At 38.6% G+C, this 22,495-nt stretch overlaps 1 protein-coding gene across 2 annotated transcripts in view; it reads right to left on the bottom strand.

The window, feature by feature from the left end:
* Window positions 1-22,495, bottom strand: part of babam2 (BRISC and BRCA1 A complex member 2) — a 68,089-nt gene that overhangs the window by 21,337 nt on the left and 24,257 nt on the right. The gene's annotated exons all lie outside the window — the stretch shown is intronic.

Raw genomic sequence — 22,495 nt, 5'->3', positions numbered from 1 at the left:
GAAATGTGATGGGAACCATTTACTCAGCCTGTATGGTTAGTGTCTTTATATCATTCAAAGTAGGTAAAAAAAAAAAACAAAAAAAAACTCAAGTCTAATACATCTCTTATCAGATTTTTGTCTTTGGCTCTCTTAAACTAGAGACACCAGCTCTGATTGGTCAACTTCTAAACTCAAATATCTCAACAGCTTTCACTTTGATTGCCATAAAAACACCACAATCAGGTCAAATTTTTAACTGGTCCACTACTTTGGGTGATATACACTCCACTGTGCCTCAGTTGTACTTTATTTTCACTGCTAATCAGCAAATTACAAATATGCTAAATTAAGAAGCTGAAAATTGTAAAAATTAGAATGAACATCAGGATGTTGGTGTAGCCATTAGATTTGATGGAAACCCCCACCCCAGGGATCACACAATTCAATGTGTGCACAACAAGTGTGTGTGTCCCATAATATCGAAGTAGATGGAGAGAGGAAGAGGAAAGACACCAGAAGAAACATCTGTTTTGTTTCATGCCACATTAGCTTCAACAGCTGCACCATGAGGCTGAGTTGATGACTGGGAGCACCAATCAAATCATGTGTGAGATGGATGCAGAGGCCACCCGGAGCTGCTCACAGCAAACCTCGTCTGTCTCTGCAAGGTTCTAATTTCGCACTCTGTGATGTTTTTCCTAGAGCATGGCTACTTCTGAGGCACTGTCATTAGTGCAATTCCACATCAAGTACTATTCTAGGCTCTCTCCTCCGACAGAGGCTCGGCAGCATTAATCAAATGTCTTACAGCTGGTTTGAACTCATCCATTTGTTATAATCACTGCCCACTATGGTGAGATGAATTCTAACCACCACACATGATATGCAGAGGCACAGTGCAACCAGTTTGCAGCAAGGCAGCCTCAAACGTGATCAGGCCTATTAACTAATTGTGTATGCTTTGGTCTGCTGATCACAAAAGTGACTTGGCTTGAGAAAAACATGGCTGAATGGGCTGGAAAGGAAATTTCTTCACTGAATATTTTCATTACAAGTGAAGCAGAATTAATTTTCTCTGCATGTAATCTAATGATTTTGACCAATGTGTTTAATTAAAGAAAAATCAAATGAAGAATCAAGGCAAAATCTGTACCCAGATACAACCAAGAGCTCCTTCTTAATGTAACATTCAATACAAACACAGTACGGAGGTTACTGATCAGCAGGTTTTGAATCTGTAACATTCACAAATAAACAGTCACATCAATGCCTGCAGTATTGCTGACTGTCATGCAATTCGCCTTGTTGGTACAGACACATTAGTGGTAAAGATATAAGGAGTAGAAGGGAGGCAGTAAAAGGCAGCAGGGTGTACAGAATCCAAAAGTGTTGCCTGATGGGATCAGCTCACATCAATATAGTGTGCATCAGTAAACATGAACTGCTCTCTGTCTCACAGCAGCGCTCGCGGCTTCTGCCGCTGACAATGCGGGACAGACATGAAGAGGCATAGCGATGTGGAGTGGGGTGGGCGTGGGGTTTGGAAAAAGATTGTTTTGCTCCAGTTTGTAGCTGTCAAGTCCTGTTCTCATCTTTAAAGGTGATTTAATAGATGCTTCCTTTGGACTAGGACAGAGTAAACAGACAGATAAGAACAAACAGGAAGGTGAGAGAGCCAGAAGAAGAACATAGGGTAGCCCTGTGTGCGCTGCAGTGGACATGGTCAGACCAAGGGCACTGTTGAAGGAAAAGACTTTGCATAGAATGATTCAGACTTGTCGTTCCAGAAGACAGTGAAGAGCTGTCACAAGTCATACTAAATCAGTAAAACAAACAAAAACTAAAGGCAGACCCATTAACTTGCATATTGCCATTCTAAATTAATGTGCTGTGCAAGGCAGCTGAAGCATGGCAGATAAAAATAGTATTTTCTTTTGTCCGCTTTAGTTAAGTTCAACTATACATCAAACCTTACATGATTATTACAGAAACACAATCTTTTTTATAAAAATAAGAATTAACAGGCATATATACTTAGAAAGATTTTATCAACAAAAACTGATAACGTGAAACATTTTTACACTTAAAATATATTGAAAAAATGCACAAATTACTGTTAAATAGAAAAAATACAATAAAACAGTTTAATCAATATTAGTGTTTGATTAAACAGTGAGTAACAAAACAGTTCAGTGTTTCCCTAGAGTCAGAGAGATAATGACAGTTTGCGTTGTCCTGCCATCACAGAGCTGTAACATCAACCTGTCGCCTGCAATAGACCTACTAGACTATTTTTGGAATCACATGGAGATTGAAAGGCAGTTCAGTTCAGTGCAAGTCATCAGTGAAGCTCTTGTTTTACATTACACAGTAAGCAACTGTTTTGGCACGCCATCAAGGTAACACCTCGCATTCTTGTTGTATTCATGAATCATAAAATCTGCCCTCATGCCACTTATAGTGTGACACAAGTGGCCTAAACCCATTTCTGACCTGTTGCCTAAGAGCTGCTGCATTTTTTATTTGTTTCTGTGTCCCATTTGTAGGTAGTTTTAGGAGAGAGTGTGATGATATTGATGATATTTGTTTCCCCCTGATAAAATATCAAAATAATCATAACTAGTTGCATGTTGCCAAATTTACTACATAAAAAAGAGCCCATCTTGCTATTAGCACAGTGTGGATTCTTGTGGACTAGTATCTATGTTTGGACTGTTTGATGACCACTGCTGGTCTAGAAACTTTTAATCATTTATGACCCTCACAAATGACAGTTATTTTGTCAAAATGAACAAATGAATGATCGGAAAAGGTCAGTTGTGTCTAGTTTTAAAATATCCAGTGGGAGGAAACAGATCAAAACATATTTTCTTTTACCAATCTTCATCTTCATGACTATCAAAGCACCATGACCTGTAGATGCACAACTTGAAATGATTTTTGAAATACTTTTTTGTGACTCCTGAGCAAAACAAATCTTTGTCTTTGTCTCTGAAGGTTTTGCACTGCTTAAATTTCCTGATGCAATTTTCGGGAAAAAAAAAGGTTTTCAGTGCAACATATAAAGTAAATAAAAGTGTTAAGGGACAAAACAAATGACCTAATAGCTGGTTTTGGTTAAGGAATACACGGCATGTCTAGGGGTGTCCTTGTAGTGCGATCGTAATTCAGAGGCATTTGTAAACTCTCACATAACTTTCTGCAGCCCAAAACTATACAGGAAGCTTGTGAAAAAGATATCCTAAGGAGAACATGAGTTGACCTTTTAACCTGCTTACCTTGAAACTGTTACTTAAATTGAAACAGAAGAGTTTTGCTTGTAATACAGTAAGAACACCAACTGCTTTCTGCACACATATCTTAGAGCCTTTAAATGAAACACACTTCAGGGCAAATGTTACTTGCTTATATAAAGAAGTAACAGAGATGGAACATTTAAAAAAAGTCTTTGCTCCACAGGCAGGACCTTAATGAAGATGCGTCTTCTATATTGGTAAGGAATTAAAAGCTGAAATGGACTTATAGAGGACTGCAAGACAAAGAGTACTTCCTGCAGGGGTGGTAGTTGGATTTTAAGATGGTATTCACTACATGCCTCCAGAGAATTTGACTCAACTGCCTGAGGTCTGGATTTAAGAAAGCGGGTGTAAAAGAGGCATGTGTGTGTTTGGACATCAAGGTTAGAGGGTGCCTCCGAGTCAAACCCTTTCACGTGGCCACCACCTTACGTCTTCCGTCCTCCTTACTCTTTCAGACACGAGTGCATGAATATGCACATACACACAAACGTGCAGGAGCTGCTCCTTGTGTCCGTCCTTGTGTCTCCTGATGCCCCAGCCTCTAGCATCTCCTCTGTGTTGCGTGTGACAGGTTGGAGATGTGACAGCTGTCCTTATGCCAGACCAAGCCTGGCCAAAGTCACAACACACACAAACACACTCATCCACAAATGCTTCACAAGGGCTCTACTGCAGGCTAATACAGAGGAGGTAAGGGCACTTTGTCCGCCTTCTTCGCCCAACTTTAAATGTCATGCCCAACGTAATGGGGTGGCTTGACTGACAGCAGGGTTGTTGTGCAAGGACATGTCCAGCTTCTAGGCTAGCAGCTTTGAGTGCCCTGTACATATGCTGGACACAGTGCTGATTCACCCATGCACAGCAAGTAAATGGGAAACATTTTGGATGTCATAAAAAAAATCCTGAAAACTACAGTGAGTGGCTGCAATCCAGGTAGGAGGTTTTGAGGAACTCTAGTCCGTCACTCAAGGACATCTAATCAGGGACAACTTAGAAGCTCAAGAAGGTTCTGACTTTTATCACAAAATTGATACATGCTACAAGCACTGGGGGATGCCTTTTGTATTTCACAAGTTCAACCTGTCACATACAGCCTGTGTCTGCTGATCAGTGTCTGAAAAAGGCTAATGTTAGGCTCAATTCAAAAATTTTTATACTGGGGTTTGGCGTTGGAGTGAGTGGAGGCGAGGGCGACATCCTATGTAAAACAGTGTTTATTAGTGTCTCCAATTAACAAAAAAAAAGAAAAAAAAAAAAAAAAAAAAAACATACCCTATGTCCAAGCACTATAATAATTTGTATATTAGATACAGTTATATTGCCAAAATACAAAACTTCTAATGAATTAATTTCTTCATTCGGGACTTTTACCTTATTCACTTTTCTAGAAATCAGCGTCATTCTCAAACAAATACAGCCCAATGTCCTCTTAGAGAAAATGCCAATCATCACACAGTAGCACAGAAATTCTATATTCAGTGACAAGAACTTTGAAAAGAGTGGAAACAAGTAATGGGCAGTACAACATAGTAATACTTTGAATCCATCAACAGGATACACTGAATAAATGTCAGACATGGTGAGTTATGCTGTATGTTTCTGTCAGCCTTTTAATAGGTTTGACAAAAACTTACGCCATCACACCCTGAGGACAAGAAGCATGGGGTCAAGGTGGCAGCTGCCAAAATGTCTCATTGCATGACATGAAATGTTCTGATTGAGAAAGAGAGTTGAGGATATTGTTCCTAATGATGTGGCAATGCTGCTGCTTCTGGGGAGGGAACGAGTAGAGCTGTCGACTACTTCAGGGGCTGTGATGATCCTGCTCTTTCCACCTCAAAATACAGAACTTGCAAGAGCAAGCAAGTCACCACGATCCAATTGGCAAGCACGTCCATGAGGACCCAATGCCTTCTCTAAAATATCTGCCCTTTCCTGTTTCGCTCCCTCTCTTTCTTGAACTATCCCTGTCTAACAAACTCTTAGATCATTTTGTAACTCAGGCTAATGCAAGACGTGCATTGTAGATGATTAACCAGGCAACTGTGTGACACCAAATAGTTGTACCCTGTGCCAGGGTGCAATTTTGTCAGGCGGACAATAGGTGACAGATTACAGAGCACACATGCTCCACCTGGAACCATGCTGATACAACAGCACCCAAACACACCTAAACACTGCCCTGTTGCCACAGTCACAAAAGCTCTGTGCATGGGGTGTGTATGCAAACTGAAGAATAAGTGCTTCTCTGTCTGCCTCTATGTCAAGTGCACATTGCTTTTAGTCTTTTAGTATGATGGGTGCGGCAATTACAGTAATGGTAACCTGTCCATATTTAACTGGTTAGTACAGTAACAGCAGCTATAGCAAGTGGAGTGTAAGGCAAATTATAGATATAATATACTAAATTCTGCATTACGATTTTGAGAAAAGGATATTCAGAGGGTTGCCAAAGTCATCCGATGCCCTTTATTTTAAAATGATATATACACAAAACAAAAAAAACCATATAGATTGATTACTCAGGGTATCAAGCTGGTTAACATATTCTCTCTTGAGTGTATGCAAACAGTAAAATTCTAATTGGAAAGAGCAATAAGTTAACAAAAAAAAAAAAAGAAAGAAATTTAAGCATTTACTTACCGTGTAGTTTTAACAAAGGGGAAAATATTTAGATACCTCAAATCTAAAAACTTTATTTAATAAAAGTAAAGGCAAAAACTGTAAAACTGAACTCAACACTAAGGGCCCTTTTGGTGATACAGCCAAGCTTTTTCAGTTTTGGTGGTGATATTTTCTGTTGCCTTTTCATTAGCCATTCTAATCCACTACAAGTGAAACAAAAGAAAACTATAACAACTAAGTGACAAGCCACAAGTGCAGTGTGCCGCAAAAGAATTAACCAATGGTGTCTCCACCCGAGCAACCCACACGCTTAGGATCCACTGCTTGGAAATGAGACTGAATGAGACACCTATTACTGAGTCATGACCATAGTTGAAATACAGGTTAATATGACCAGATGGGCCAATAGTACAGACAGCAAGCATCATCAGAAAAAATGCATAGATTACAAATGGAAAAAACAATCAAAAAGTATGCAGACATTGTAGCATGATATTGCAAACTACTCCTTAAATTTGGAAACACTAAAGGCAATCTAACACATGGCTGCAACCTATATCCTGGGCCAGCAACCAAACATTTATGTTCTTATAACAATACCTGACAGGTCACAAATTTTTTTTGCCACTGAGAAGCTTAAGCAAAGGTGATCATGTTTCACTGAAACACGACCCATATGTGTGACTAGATATGTGTCACACTGTAATGATCTGGCCTTTCCTGTGCTCTCTGCTGGAACCTCACGTGTGACACCAGGGCTCAAAGCTACAAGGATGACTCAAGCATGTTTGTAGACAACTGCATGAGTGTGGTTCATGAAACACATGCATGTAGTATGTTCATAGTGATGACACAATGCAGTTACTTAGAAGTGAAATGCCATAACACAGTCACTGCCCAATGACATCTTTAAATCTCAAAGTAATTTTTTTTCTTATCTTACTTAGGAGAAAAACACTGCACACTTTAAGCTAAAAAGGCTCAACTATGAGTAGAGGCCTTAACACACTGACATTTTATGGAGTGATCATTGTAATTGCATTAATACTGGTTCACTTACCTCTATTTGTGACCAGTTGAATGATGGGAGTAAATAACCACAAAATAAAGGCATTTGCTGCAATCATATATCATTAGGCTCATTTTGGTAATCACATTTTCATGAATACTTATCAAATATTGTATTTAGAACTATTGTAGTTTACATAAATCTCAGCATGCACACACCCTGCCTGCTAGTTCACCAGTTCCTTAAGCTTGAAAGTTTTGTTTGACAATGATAATAGTAGAACTACTCAAAAAATGTCACATTTATCCATGTTGTTCCACCTAGAGTATTGAGTTATCTTATATAACATAATGTATATGTGCCACTGATATGGTTATTTGGTTTCTGCTGCACTGAGATTATCAGTGTGTATCTACAACACCATCATTTGCACTGGAGTGTACTGCTTTGAAAACATGAAAGAAGGAAAAGGTAGACTCGGGCAGAGATAAATTCTTCCTTATTACAGAACGCAGAATAAGGCGCATAAAAGGACAAGGAACTGAAGAGTTAAATTGAAACTGAATAACATCAGGGCTGTAGTATGACAAAACAAAGGATTAGGAAGAAGAACATTTGGAGGTGTTACAGAAAAACAACATATAGATAGTATACAACTTGATATAGAACGAGGGTGGAAAGTAGGCCAGATGGAAGTAATTCCGTGGAGGCGTGGAGAAGTGTGCAGGGATGATGGAAGAGGAGGAGGATGGTGGGGGGTTGGGGGGTGTTCTCCTGAGACTGTAATGCTGGAAACCTCTGATGCTCAGTTGGGGATACAAGCAGGTGGGTGGGAATCTTCATTTGGAGACACAGCGTGGGTGGTTATGGGGGGGTGGGGTGGTAATTTCAGATTGTGCATTCGCCAAAGGAGATAGGAGGCAAGCATAACCTTTAGTGTCAGGGAACCATATTGGGGTCACTGTAACAATAGAGAGTGGATTTGAGCTCTGTGCTCTCTAACCACCGCTGCTAAGGATCTCTTTTTTTAATTCTTTTACTTCCTCACATCAAAAGGAGGTGATGAAAGCTGAAATTAAAGCTGGTAATAAAATAAACAGCTGTGTTCCAGGTACCAGTCACAGTCAAAAGCCTTCATAACTCATCTTCAGTGAGTTATATATGTTTTACAGTGCAAACACTCTTGTTTTGATCTTGATTACATTCTTAGATTTAAGACTTTTTGTTGTTAATATGCAGTGAACTTTTTTTTTTTTTTTTTAAAAGGCAGCAATGGAATGGTTTATTTGAAAAAGAAGTAGATTAAAAAACTGTCTAAAAGAGCAATGAAGCTACACCCACTACACATTCTGCATTGAGAAAAAATTAAAATAAAAAATAAGCAATAAACAAGAAACTAATTTAAAAAGATAATCAAATAAAAACAAACGGCCTTAAGTGTCATCACCATCCCAATGAGACATACTGAGTAAATATGGTCCCTGATTGCATGTCTGTCATGACATCATGAGGCAAGAGATGACTCAGTAGCAGAGGAATATGTTGTTTATCATGCAATTATCAATTCACTAGCGTCAGAAGCATTCTGTGGCATTAGTCACTGCATATGGTCCCACACCTAGTTATGATATGATACAGCAAGACTTAATAGGCCAAATGTGTGTCATCATCAATGGGATGTGAACACACAAAGGTGTCTCTGATGAATTCTCACCTCTGATGAGAAAAGAAAATTAAAATGGGAAAGAGAAAAGCACAAAAGTGGAAAAAAGCAGGCAATAAGATCAGAGCTGCCATGCAGCAAAGTGAAAGCGATAAAAGGTCAAGGAGCTCATATTTTTTGTTGTTGATGATCACCTCACTCCCTGGTGAGGCTCTGGTGCCACTAGTCATGTGTCACAACAAGGAATGATTGAGAATGCCTGATTCCCCCAACCTGGGGCATGACCTTTCCGACAACACTTCTGTCAATGCAACACTAGGGTTCTTGCTGAAAGTGATGGGTCAGTGCATGAAAGTGCACTGATGAAGGTGAGGACATGTGACACACAACACATCTGCACCCTGTGTCCAAACAAATATCCAAACCCTCTAAACCATGTTCCATTTCCATGTGTAGCTTTACTATAGGTAGGGCTGCAACAAACAACTATTTTAATAATTGATTGATTGGTCGGCTATGTTTCCGATTAATTGATTAACCACATTTTTACAAAAGATTTTGAGAACCATGTTCAACATGTTAAAATATGAACCTTAAACAATGTGTTTGCTGCAGGTGTAATAAAAAAAATATTTTATGTGATAAGGTGAAGTAAAAAGTTACTAAAATTTAACACTGAAACGTGAGTGGTGCATTAACCCTTTTGTGACATGCTTTTTGACATGCACTCAGACATTGGTGGACATTATCCTGGTGAGCTGGTGAACAGCGGCGAATAGACCGTTGGGAGCACCGGGACATTTCTTGGTGGCCTTCTAGCAATAACACACTAAATGCGCCAGAGGAAACATAGACATGAGGCCTAAAAAACACAAAGGTTAAGGGTTACATGTGTCTCATGCCTGTGTCTCAGAGTAAGTGTGGACTGACATTAGATAAAACAGAAGTAGAAGAACACAGTGTGCCGTTGCAAACAGTTACATTACTAGGTAATACTAATCGATAAATACATTTGTTGCCAGCTATTTTAATAATCAGTTTATATTGGTTGGTTGTTGCAGCCCTGATTATATGTTCTGAAAGCAGAACAGTGAAAATGTCATCAATGCAGATAAATCAAAATGATTTATCTGCATTGATGACATTTTAAATCAAAATGATTTATCTGAATTAAAAGTGGAGACTAGTTGCTTTAGCTGTTAATTTTAATTAGACCTCTACTAAAGTTGACAATACCCAGTGTCCAACCAACAGCAGTTTGATATGGTTCTTTTACTTAACTTAAACTTAACCTGTACTTTAATAGATTTGACACCACCTCTGCTTCTTACTCTGACCTAGTGTCCTCACACACCATCCCTCCTCCTTCCACCACCTTAGCTGATGCCTTGGGGTCTATTCACATCCCTCCACCCAACATCTCTGCCAACGCTGCCTCCCCATTGCCCACTGATGCCATCTCCTCTATCAGCAGCCATACAATATTGAAGTATACCTCACCTCCAATACCTCCTCCCCGCCCTCACCATCTGACTCCAGTTCAACACAATACACAGGCCCAGCCTTTGACACAGAACAGGTGAGGAAGGAACTATCCAAACTAAACAACAACAAAGCAAAAGGACCAGACGAGATCAGCCCCAGAGTACTTAAGGTGTGTGCTGGACAGAGGTTTTTCAGCCACTCTTCAACCTCTCTCTGAGGCTCAAAAAGGTGCCTAAATTATGGAAAACTTCCTATATTGTCCCATTACCAAAAAGAGGCCATCCCAGTACCCTTAGTGACTTCAGACCAGTAGCGCTAACATCACATGTCATGAAAGTGTTTGAGAGACTGGTCCTGCAACACCTGAGGTCTCAAGTGTCTGAATTTCTGGACCCCCTGCAGTTTGCATATCAGGAACACGTTGGAGTGGAAGATGCCATCATGCACAGAGCATACTCCCATATGGAGAGGCAGGACAACACTGTGAGAGTCATGTTCTTTGACTTATCAAGTGCTTTCAACATTATTCAGCCCCACCTGCTAAGTGCAAAGATGCAGGATATGGAAGTTCCCACAGACATGGTGGAGTGGATCAAAGACTACCTCACTGGGCGGCCACAGTTTGTTCGCTTAGATGGCTGCATATCTGATGTGGTGCTGTGCAGCACTGGTGCACCCCAAGGAACTGTACTGGCACCATTCCTGTTTACACTCTACACCTCAGACTTCCGCTATAACTCAGGAACCTGTCACCTCCAAAAGTTCTCTGATGACTCTTCAATCATTGGATGCATCAAGAATGATAACAATGAGGAATACAGACACTTGATAAAAAGCTTTGTTGATTGGTGTAACAACAACTGTCTAAAGCTCAATATCAAGAAAACCAGAGAACTGGTGGTGGACTTTAGGAGGAGCAGGAAGACCCCAGTCCCTGTCTCCATCCTTGGAGAGGAAGTAGAGATTGTGGACTCCTACAAATAACTTGGAGTCCACATTAACAACAAACTGGACTGGTCAAACAATACAGATGCTCTCTTCAAGAAAGGACAGAGCAGACTGTTCTTCCTCAGGAGACTCTGTTCCTTTGGTGTGTGCAACATGCTACTGAAGATGTTCTATCAGTCTGTAGTAGCGAGTGCACTGTTCTTTGCAGTTGTGTGCTGGGGAGGTGGCATCAAGGCTGGTGAGGCCAACAGACTAAACAAGTTGATCAGAAAGGCAAAATCTGTTGTTGGACTGGAACTGGACAGTCTGGAGGCTGTGGCAGAGAGGAGGGTGGTGGACAAAATCAACTCTATACTGGACAAACCTGCCCACCCACTTCATGAGGAACTGTGGCGAATGGGAAGCTCATTCAGCCACAGACTAATTCCTCCTAAAGCCAAGACAGAAATTCAGGAATTCTTTTGTGTCCACAGCCATAAGACTCTATAATTCCCAATATAAGCAATAACACGCACACACACACACACGCACACACACACACACACAATTGACAACAACTGAATTTCCTCTTGGGGATTAATAAAGTACTCTACTTTTTCTTCTTTTCAATTTTTATTTGCTATTATGATGTTTCAAGTAAAAGCTGAAATATGCTTCTGTTGGTCATGGATGTAAACATAAGTGTGATATATTTGCTATTTAATGTTATGATCTGTGCTCTCTTATTTGCTTAGTCATATAAGCCATTATAAGTACTGAAGATGTTAAATAAATGAAATGAAATGAAATTAAAAGTCTCTTCATTTCATTTTATATTTTGCCATAGCCCCCTTCTCAGAAACTAAAAATAAGTTCAGCCAGCTACTGGAGATTAAAAGTAATGATTATGTCATAAGTTCAATATTTACATTTAACTCTGGGTGTTTCAGGGTGTGGGCATCACTAACCACAAATTGATATTTACAAGAATATGGATAAAGTAGCATGTGGTTTCCATGGGCTTTTTATTTTTAGGATTTAGATGAAGGTTACAGTATATCCACCTGTCTAAATGCCCAATCATATCTATTCCAGGCAATATGCTGCAGTCATACTGTGCAGTAACTTATAATGACCTCATACAATGACCTCCTCTTGGCTTTTGCACAGGTCTCCTTTTATATCAGCATGATTAATTGGTACATTGTGGTTTGCTGCATGCAGAATGTTACAGTATTATAAGAGCAGGGCTGGAAAAAGTCCTTTTTTGGACTTATCTGGAACGTACTATTAACCATTGTTTTGGTATAACTAGGACATTTCCAGAGAACTGCACACTTCCTCCAATGTTCTCAGGCCTAGTGAATGAAATGGGTCAGAGCTTTTGCTCTATTACATACATTTCTATTAAACAAATTGAAACAATGAAAAGAATCAAAGGACTAAAGAAACCTGTTGTATATGTTCTTCAGAAAGGTGGACATCTACAACTGGACATTAACTGAGTTTGTTTGGAGTTAACTGAAAAATGTTATCTTGGACTTGAACCACGGATCTTTGAGAAATACAAGGATTTGCTGGCAATACCACTGACATGATTGCTATTACTCAACTCAACAGTAGGAATGGTACTTTTTATAGATTAAAATGTGGTTCATTTATAGAGACTTGTGGTACCTTGTCATAATTGGCCTAGTGAAGTAAATGCTGGTGTGATATTTCAAAGTGGTAAACTAGTAGCAAAGCCAGTAACACTGGGCTGTTGATTTTGATGTGGTTGTTTTATGTAGATTTTACTTTTTCAGACAGCTCTCTGGAGAGACTCTGGTACTCAAAGGACACAATAATATTAAAATTATAATACACAAAATATTGTAAACCTATTGTTCAGTTGCTACATATTATTATATGATAAATATAAATATGATCAATTTAATATAACAGTAGGTACATCGCAGCAACAGCTAAATCCCAAGTTACAAAATATCAGCTCATTGTATTCATTGTATTCATCTCATTGTATAAGTCCTGACACAGACATAGCAATATTGCAGTAATTCTGTATAAGGTTTAAAATGATAAAATGTGAAATGGGTTCTATTTTTTATGATTAATTGCCATATATTTCACCATTTCTGTACTTTGTTTAAAAAGAGTATTAGTGATTAGGTTATATTATTCAGTGATTGGGGAGGAGACTCCACAAACAAAGCTGCCCCTTCCTCTGTTAGTAGGTCTGGCCCATGCCTGGTGATAGCCCACCTTACTAATAATATCTGGTCAATGTAGATCACACCAAATGGTCACATAGTGCTTTCATTTAATCTTAAACTTAACTTATGGTTAAAAATATAGTTAACAAGTCATGAAACACATTCCTTCCACTGAATCTAAGATAATAATGGCAGTTTAAGATAATAATGACCGTTTTAAAGGTCACAGATCTCAACTCCACATCATAAATGTCAATTAAGACCAGAAACTGTTTTGGGGCAAAGCAATTATGTGGGGGGCCAGGTAAGTCAAAGAAACACACTAACTACAAATTCACATAAAATATCTTATTTTTCTAACTAGTATACATTCATGGTTTGCTGTTGTAGAGGAAGCAGCACATTTCCAGATGCAATTTAAATAAAATGCTTTTCGGGAATGCCTCAGAGATCAGCTGCATGTAGTAATGATTAAAAACATGAAACTGTGTGTGTCTATGACAGTTTCCCGAAAAATATCATGTGCTTACACGCCAGTACACAGGTGTTCTTCAGTACTAAGGCATACAGTATTTCTCCCTTCTCTACGTGGAAGTCTCAACATCTGAGTAAGATGAAAGCAAGTTACTATTAAGAAGAACATCCAGACTCCCTTTAACTTTCTCTGTGTGCCATGTTCTCAGAAGGCTGAAAATTGTGAAGAACCAGATGTTCAAGCACCTGGCTTTAATCACAGCAGGGTTCTCAAGCCCACAGTTTGTGTACAAGACAAATCACATGCAAACTTCTGGGCCTGGGGTGCCCAAAGCTGAACTTGAATTTTATCCTTGTACAGAAATTCAAACTAGTTTTAAACTCATCTTAATGTCAATAGAGCAGCATGATTTTAGCTTCTAAATTATGTGTGAGAGTCCATTCAGTCTTCATACAAGACTGCGTTATAAGGGACACTATGTGTGCACTATGAGAAGAAAAGAAGAATAACTGGTGGATCTGTGAGTTGAAAGGAGTTTCTATTATCTAGCACTAAAAAGAAATGTTCAGGTCTGATAATAGTAAAATAATGAGTATTTGACAGTGTCAGCGTCTTTTTATTAAAGAGTCTTCGCACCCTGAAATCTGCTCAAGTAGCAAAGAAACACTTATGTTAGATAATACTACTCAATCCAGCTACCCACAGTGTCCTTTTCTTTTGCAACTGCATCAAATGTCTTGCAACAGAGTACTTTAGTATGCTTTGTCAGCAGAGTCAGTAGAGGACTGTGCATTTCCTGCCCTCAGTGTGGACTCAAAGCCATCAAGAACAGATATTACCCATATTTGTCATCATTTGATAATACTGCACTGGAACCAAGCTATTAGAAATATACATTATCTGATAACAAAATTTCAACAATTTCATCATAAAGATGTGAAGATAAAATAATATTCTAAAAAGAAAACTGCACATTTTAACACTCTTTGATTTCTTATTCCTGTTTTAGAGCTGTTACGCCTGACATTTAAATTCATCTTCATGAGCATACCAAGCTACAATACATCAGCCATTTAAAAGCCACATAATTGTTTATCTGCGTGGAACCACTGGCTGGCCTTTTCAGATTTCAGTCGTATACTGCATTAGTGAAGCCCAAACTGGCAATTACTTGACGATGTCTTTTGGGCAACTTGCTTCCCTAATAAATGCCATGTCTCACTGTTATACAGATATGCCCATCGCTCAGCAACAGGACTTTCAAAAAGCACTGTTTAAACTAAATGAATGCATCTTGATATGCTTAGCTTTACACTTATTTTATACACAACAGCTGGTTTCAAATGCATTATTCTCCAATGGCAGTGCAGTGTACTGTTTCTGAGAAAAGGTATCTTGGCGTTATACTACAACACAAGTATTTGCAAGGAAGAGGACACAGTTTAAATCTTCTCAAGCTGAGAACACTGAGGACATTTACTGTATCTTATTAAGCTTAGAAAAAGGATTTAAGCTGATGTAGAATATACAAAATCATATACCCATTTCACACCCTCAATTACAACATTTAACAATATAATGAAGAGCTTAATTTTTTTTTTAAATAGAATTAAAGAAAATTCATTTTAGCAGACTAAACAGCTTCAGTAGAATTACTGACATTTGCTAAAGCTTTATGACAATTCAGGGTCAAAATAATTTTCCGTGGATCATGAACCAACTACTGCAATGAGCAAACAGGAGAACTTTTTTTGTATAGCACCAGTAGAGATTGAACAAAAAAAAAAAAAGAGAGATGAGACAGAAGCTGAGGCAAGAAGCAGTACGCTCTGAGCATTATGGGAGTAACCTGCAATTATTTTATAGCTCTTAAGATTCCTGAGCTCTTAGTCAGTGTTTACCGTGCAAGGGCACGGCAAGGCCACAAATTACAACCACTTGCTTTTGCACCAAATGCTCAACAGTCACGCACAGGACCAAGCTTTCTGGAAGTAGTAGACAGGCCGAGAATAGAAAGACAAGAAGGTAATGGATGGATGGTGGTACCCCCCCCCCCACCACACCCCTTTTGTCGCTGGATCATTAGAATTAATAACACTGGAGTCTTTTAGACAGCACAGTCCAGAAACAGTTACAGTAATTTCTATTCAGTTCAATCAACTGACAACAATTCTTTTGAACTGATGTGAAGCCATGTGGTAAAACCCATAACCAGCCAGTCCAACCAACAGATAAGTAAGCCAGTCACAGACCACAGCAGACTTAAGTGCCACTGAACTCCCTGTTCTGACCATGACACAGAAAATGACACAATGGACAGTACAGACAGCATGGCCAGCTGTAATGGTTGACTGAGGGCTATTGTAATTACAGTCTTAATGGATTTAAAATGATGGGTGGTGTAGTCACATTTCATGATGTTATGGCCACAGTCGTCTTTGTCACATTCACATGCTCATATGGTGAAAATACACTGGATGTGTATGGGTGTGTGCATGCCTTTGCGGGTGTTCATCTATAAGTGTGTATGTAGTGGTCACGGAGTTCTTTTTCCAGGTCTGAGAGGAGAATTGTGAAACAGCCATGTGATGCGGTAGGCTATCTTCAGCCACGACTTCTCTAAAAGCTCAACTGCCACACGTAAGTGGACGTAAGCTGGACAGAAAACCACAACAACGAAATCCTCATGAGCAGTTGAGAAAGGCGCAGTAATTATGTGGCAACCGGAAAGGTAAGGTAGCTGCAGCTGCTGCAGGCTGATGAGGTTTTTGAGTTATCTGTGAGCATGTCCTCACAAAATAATGGACAAGAAAATACAGGCAAAAACACGAATGCTGACCCGAAAGGTGGTGATTCAGTGGTGTAGGCCGTCACATAATTGGCTTTGTGTCACTCCCCAGGTCTCTTAATCTGGGTTTTATGGAAGGGGGGGGGGGGTTGTTCAGTTAAAGCGTTTTTAAGTAGCAAGGTGCTCTGATTGATGAGACTGAGAATCATGGCACTGTAAAAGCAAAGGATTTTTTTTTTATTGTTTCCTATTATATAAATAGACAATCTGCAGATGTCATGCTTAAATACTGGAAATGAATTTAATTCATTTTACATGACTGCTGCAATCAAACTAGAGAAAATTCAGATTAACATTAAAAAGAAGCCTCTTTAGTGGAAATCTTTGCCATTTGATGACTATTTAGGAAGACAGAACATTACAGATTGACATTCACTGTCTTTAACAAAGGATGAGATTGACAGCTATATTATATGTTGTGTATGAACAAAAATGCTTTCTGTATATGCCCAACTCCTGATGAGTAATGCAGTTTCCTCCACTGGCCACAGTATCTCTTGCTGAAACTCACCACTTGACCCGTTGCACTACAATTAATGAGAAGCATCTTACGTTCAGTAACATTCACCCTTGCCATCTGACGTTTATGAAATGCAGTCTTCTACAAGAGATTAGCAGATAATTTCTGAACATCCAGGGAGTCTGCCAAAATTTATGAAAAGGTCAGAAAATTTAACATGTTCTTTGATGTTAGTTTCTTTCAGTCAAATGTCTCTATGTTAATGGACTGAATAGGTTCTGTTAGTAATGTTATCTGTTTTCAGATGATTTTGTTCCTCCTCTCAAGATGAACCCAGGGAACCAAATGTGAGTGAATCCAGTTTTTGCAGAGCAGAGGGACACAGTGAACAAATAAACAGTTTCTTCAACAAACTGAGAAAGAGAGTAACACCTGTAACCGTGACAACTCTACACAACAAAGGTGACGTCAGCTGTAGCCTCAAAATCCTTAGAAGATAAGAACATTACAAAAGCTGGCTAAATATGACAAAAACTAGACCAGAATGAAAAATAAAAAACTACAATTTGATTTAGATCCATTCTTATTAAAAAGCTAAATCAAATTCATGGACCAAAATAAAGGCTGCAGAAAAGTAATCTGCATCAGCTTTGTTAAACTCATATTAAAAATATATGTCAACAATTCGCATTTTCCTTGAAACTTAATTGACCTAATTTTCACACTGTGACCAGAGTGTGAATGCACATGATGCTGTGTGAGATTTGTTTTTAGTTATTACTGTGTTCATTTTGCAGGCACATGAATTGATTGTTGTGTTTTATATGATATTCTTGTCAATCATGACTAGATGAGACTGAAGCCATATGCAGATAAAGCTTCTGCATACTAAGAACAAACCAATTTCAATCAATATTCATTTTGACATTACTATTAATGACAACAATGATGAAAAATGTTTATCAACCTTTTGATTTGACACGGACAAGCTCAAACTAATATCTGATGATTAAAAACTCATCTTTGTTGATGAGACAAGATGGGACTAGAATGTTATTTGCCAAATTAACTTTCAAAATAGGCTACATGGGTGTCATTGGATTAGATACGAGACACATGCAGAAGGAATCTCAGGAAGGTGATGGTACTATTAACGGCAGAGGTGCAAGCACAGGAGAGTTACCTGGCTTCTACTCCTGTGGGAATCAGTAGGAAGAACACTGCATTTTGAATAAAAGTAAATACTAATAGTTAACCAAAACATAATGACTTTGTATTACCTAAAATTAGACAAACTGTAAAGGATGAAAATGACTAAAATGTGACTAAGACTAATAAGTGTTTTAACCTGAAGACTAATTCTAAAATAGTTGACAAAATTAACACTTTTTATTGCATTAACACCAATCTGAGGGCACTGTCATGAGATTCATAAGTCTTAATAGAGGATTCTATTATTCTCCACATTAGTTTAATGATAAAAATGTATCATTAGTCAGCTGTGCTCTAAACTCAATTAGAACTGTATGACATGCATTCATCAACATCGCTGTTGAACTGCAAACACTCTGCATATTAGGGTTCAAAACCAGCCACATCATTTGGTGTAAATGAGTTCATTACTTGGCCATGACTGACTGCTGTTAATGTGCCTGATATATTTTAAAACCCCACTTAGAGCCACCTAACATCATCCAATAAAAAACACAAAGAAGTGAAGTGTGGGTTGGTTAATCAATTTATTTAAATAAAACTTAATTAATCAGCCCTGGGAATTAATCAAACACTGACCTCATGCTATCAGCTACATCTCCAGGTTGATCCTGTCAATACCCATTTAACACTAAAATAGTAACAAACAGGCCAGGGATTGTTCTTTTCTCAGTGGTGGTGTCATAAGTAAAAAACAATAATTTAAAAAAACCCACTTTGGTTAAGTGGCAGACGTTTTGAGTGGAGTTAATTGTTTCCATGACATTTTAAATGTGCTGCTTCATGTAGAAATGGGGGAAAAAAAATTCTAGAAATGGTCTATTTAATACAGCATATATGAAAAAATGTAATGTCTCCATGTAATGTATTCAAGTTCAGCAAAACAGAGCCACAATTTTCCAAGTTACTGTGCTGGGTTTAATATTCCACAATACAATGAATTCATTTTAGTTGTGGTTAGAGCTGAACAATTAAGTGGTTTATATTACAGTCACTGTCTTTAAAGTTAGCTCCAGCAGCTACAGTACAGAGCTGTCTACAGTTACATTATCAGACACTGTCAGTAAATGAACAACTATGCAGCTGTTACCAGTAGTTATAACACCACTTTTAGGTGATGATTAACTGTGAATTACTAATTGAGTGGACTAATAAGATATCTTAATGAATGCAAGTTAAATCGGTTAACCAGGCAGATGTACACAAAAGTTGACATTTCTTTGACTAACTAGTTTAAATTAAAAAAAAAAAAAAAAAATGGGGAAGACAGAAACAACAAGAAACAACCTTATTTATGACAACAAGTCATGTTGTCACTAAAATGATTTCCTCACATGCAGCCCATTATTAGGAATTTCAGTGAGGCCAATGTGTAACCTTTGCTGAATATCTAATTTTCATGAAGATTTTAACTTTGGAAGTTAACCCAAAAAGGAAGTGACAGTATGTGGAAATGAATATATTCTTTTTCAATGTAACTATGATTTTCCTATTCAGTTTTTACTTTAAATTTCTCATTTACCAAAAAACTAGCATTGTTTTTGGAAAGCACCAATTGCTCAAGGCTAATTTAAGAGTTGATATTTGGATGAAAGAATGAAAAAAAAAAAGGAAATGAAAAGAAAGTATAAAAATAGCATAAATGAAATGAAAATGAAAACATAAAATGGGAGCCCAAGGCTCGGCTTCACCCTGACCCTCCTCTGTTAGTTGCTGCCAGTGGAGCTGCGAAGGTTAAAGTGTGTGTGTGTGTGTTTGTGTGAGTTTATGTGGGTGGTGGGGTGAGGAAGCAAGGATGCTGGACCAAAAATAATTAGAGTAAAAATAATTAGATTTAAGTGCACGGGCTGAAGCATGCACAGTGTGTACTGACAAACCAAGGATTCAAAGACGCCCTAGGCTAAATGCAGCCTCCCCTCAGGGAAGGTCTGCAGGAAGTACTTGGGATGAAAAAGGTTTTACAAAGTGCAAACATGAATCTGGACTTACAGCACTAGTTTGACATTTTAAATGTTTGAATTTATTACACAGGATAGGGGTTTTGAATAGGGTTTGAATTTTCTACACAGGTATATTTAAGGATTTGTGATATATTATTTTCTTACATGCAAACAATTACTAAGATAATATTCCCATATAGATGAGCCCAAAAGCATATCATATCATGTCATATTGTGTCTACTGATTGATAGATAGATATTTAGATAGATAGATAGCTTTTATTCATCCCAGGAAAATGGGAAATTCTACTGTGTTTGAAACTGTGCTTGGTTCTTGGTAGTGATGTGATAGCAGGTGGCTCCATCATTTGCCACACAATATTACATAACAAGGCAGATATCAGTTAGTTTACCTGAAATATTGGATCAATGACAGCATCTTGCGCAACCATCTACACACACATACACACACACAGGCTGCAATTGGTGAGGAACTGGTGACATGGGTCAGTGCTTGTGGGAGAAAAAAGCTCAAGTGAAGCAAGAGCACATGGTTCAGTCACGAATGCGGCGTCACTCTGCTGATCAGTGTGGACATTTAGGGGTAAGCCATCGCTGCACATACGTACTCTACAGAGCAAGGATGGACAGAGAAATGGCCGAATGTGACGCAAAAAGAACATTGTTTAAAGAAAGAGTCAAAGCTGTAATTAATGGAAAAATGTTATGTTAAATCTCGAAGTTATACAGGCAGAATTTTACAGGTGTGGACACACATGCAATACAGTGCAATTCAGTGGCCATAGCTAAATGACAGGATATGAGTAAACAAGTGACAACCCAGAGGTCAAGGTACCATCAAAAGATGAGACACTAACACTGGTGCCTGAGAGGAACAAATGCCCCTGAAAGGGGAAGGAAACTACGAGCATCCATCTGTGCGCCATTCACTATCTTCCCTTCATGTCTGCTCTGTGTCTTTCTTACTCTCTCACATTTTGACTACAATGGGCTGCCCCCTTTAAAGTAAATAAATAAATAAATAAATAAAGTAGCTTTCCACCCCCCTTCCCCGAGGCTTAGCCATCTATGTAGGAAGGTACACATGTCCACTGTGGTGAGCTCAGACCATGCGGATGCGTCGCTCCAGGTAACAGTTGTCCTCCACAGCTCTGCACCCACCAGCAACGTCTCACCATTCACTAGCAGTGCAGAGTAGCCTATGTCTGAACAGATTTCCGCTTCAATGCCAAACCCTCCCACTTCAAGCAAGGACATCCACAGATTTGATGGTGAGGTTGATTCAAATCAGGGTCAACAGTCTGACCTATACCTACAGTACCTGGCTGGTTTATAGTCTGTCTGCAGAGCATTACATTTTTTTAATTTTTAAATTCTGACTTTTTTTTGTAAAAACAACTGGCTATTAAATAGATTGTAATGTATTTTCATGGCTTAGTGGGCGTTCAGATTGAAAACAACACCGAGTTAAAATAATGCAAGGGGCTGCGTTGGTGGGGACATGTTGCCTCAAGTACCAGCGAGATGATGAAATATGATTGAGGAAACTCAGTTTAGGGTGTAGATCCAAGACTCAGAATGCTCATCAGACAGAAAAATGTTGCACAGTGAATGATACTAAAAGCCAGTACATGGTAATAAGCACTTTCATTGCTACAATCACAACATTCACGTACTCAACCAAGAGAATGTGCTTTCAGCTATTTGAATGGCCAACACAACGCCTTGCCAGATATAACAGGATTGCAATATGGCAAAAGTTGTGCCAGGTTCTACACAGACAGTGGTGTGGAAAAGAAGTGGTGTGAGATGCATGTTAGCAGAGGAGAAGCAGCACTCAATGAGTTCTAAATGCCCCGATGAGTCCAGTTTTAGAAGTGCCCAGTAACAAATAGACTATAAGCCTAAAATTTGATTTGGATTGCATTTATAGGCATATTTCACAAGTTAAACACAAGCCATTATGTGGTCCATGTGGACAGCTAGATATCAGAGAGGGTGAGATGGAAACCTGAAACATAACTCAAACAGTTTCTGAATAGCCACGATGTAAGACTCATTCTAGTACTTACCATCAGATGCACACAAACTGAAGATGAACTCTGGGATTGAACACTGGGATTTCTATGAGATCTCCAAGTATGTTAATTACTAAATGTCTATTTGTCCATTTGGGATACGTTACTATCACTAAAAAAGGTTTTGCTTATAAAGTTACCATATCTAGCATAATCATTAAAACAATTAGTGAAAATAAATTCTTGGGAGGGAACAGGACTAGCAATTCAGAGACAGTCAATTCTATTGTCAATAATGTATGCTACTATATGCTCTAT

Source organism: Mastacembelus armatus, chromosome 22 (genome assembly GCF_900324485.2).
Source record: "Mastacembelus armatus chromosome 22, fMasArm1.2, whole genome shotgun sequence".
Classification (NCBI taxonomy): domain Eukaryota; kingdom Metazoa; phylum Chordata; class Actinopteri; order Synbranchiformes; family Mastacembelidae; genus Mastacembelus; species Mastacembelus armatus.
The sequence above is the reverse complement of the archived record's forward strand: the minus strand, read 5'-3'. Positions and strand labels throughout refer to the sequence as shown.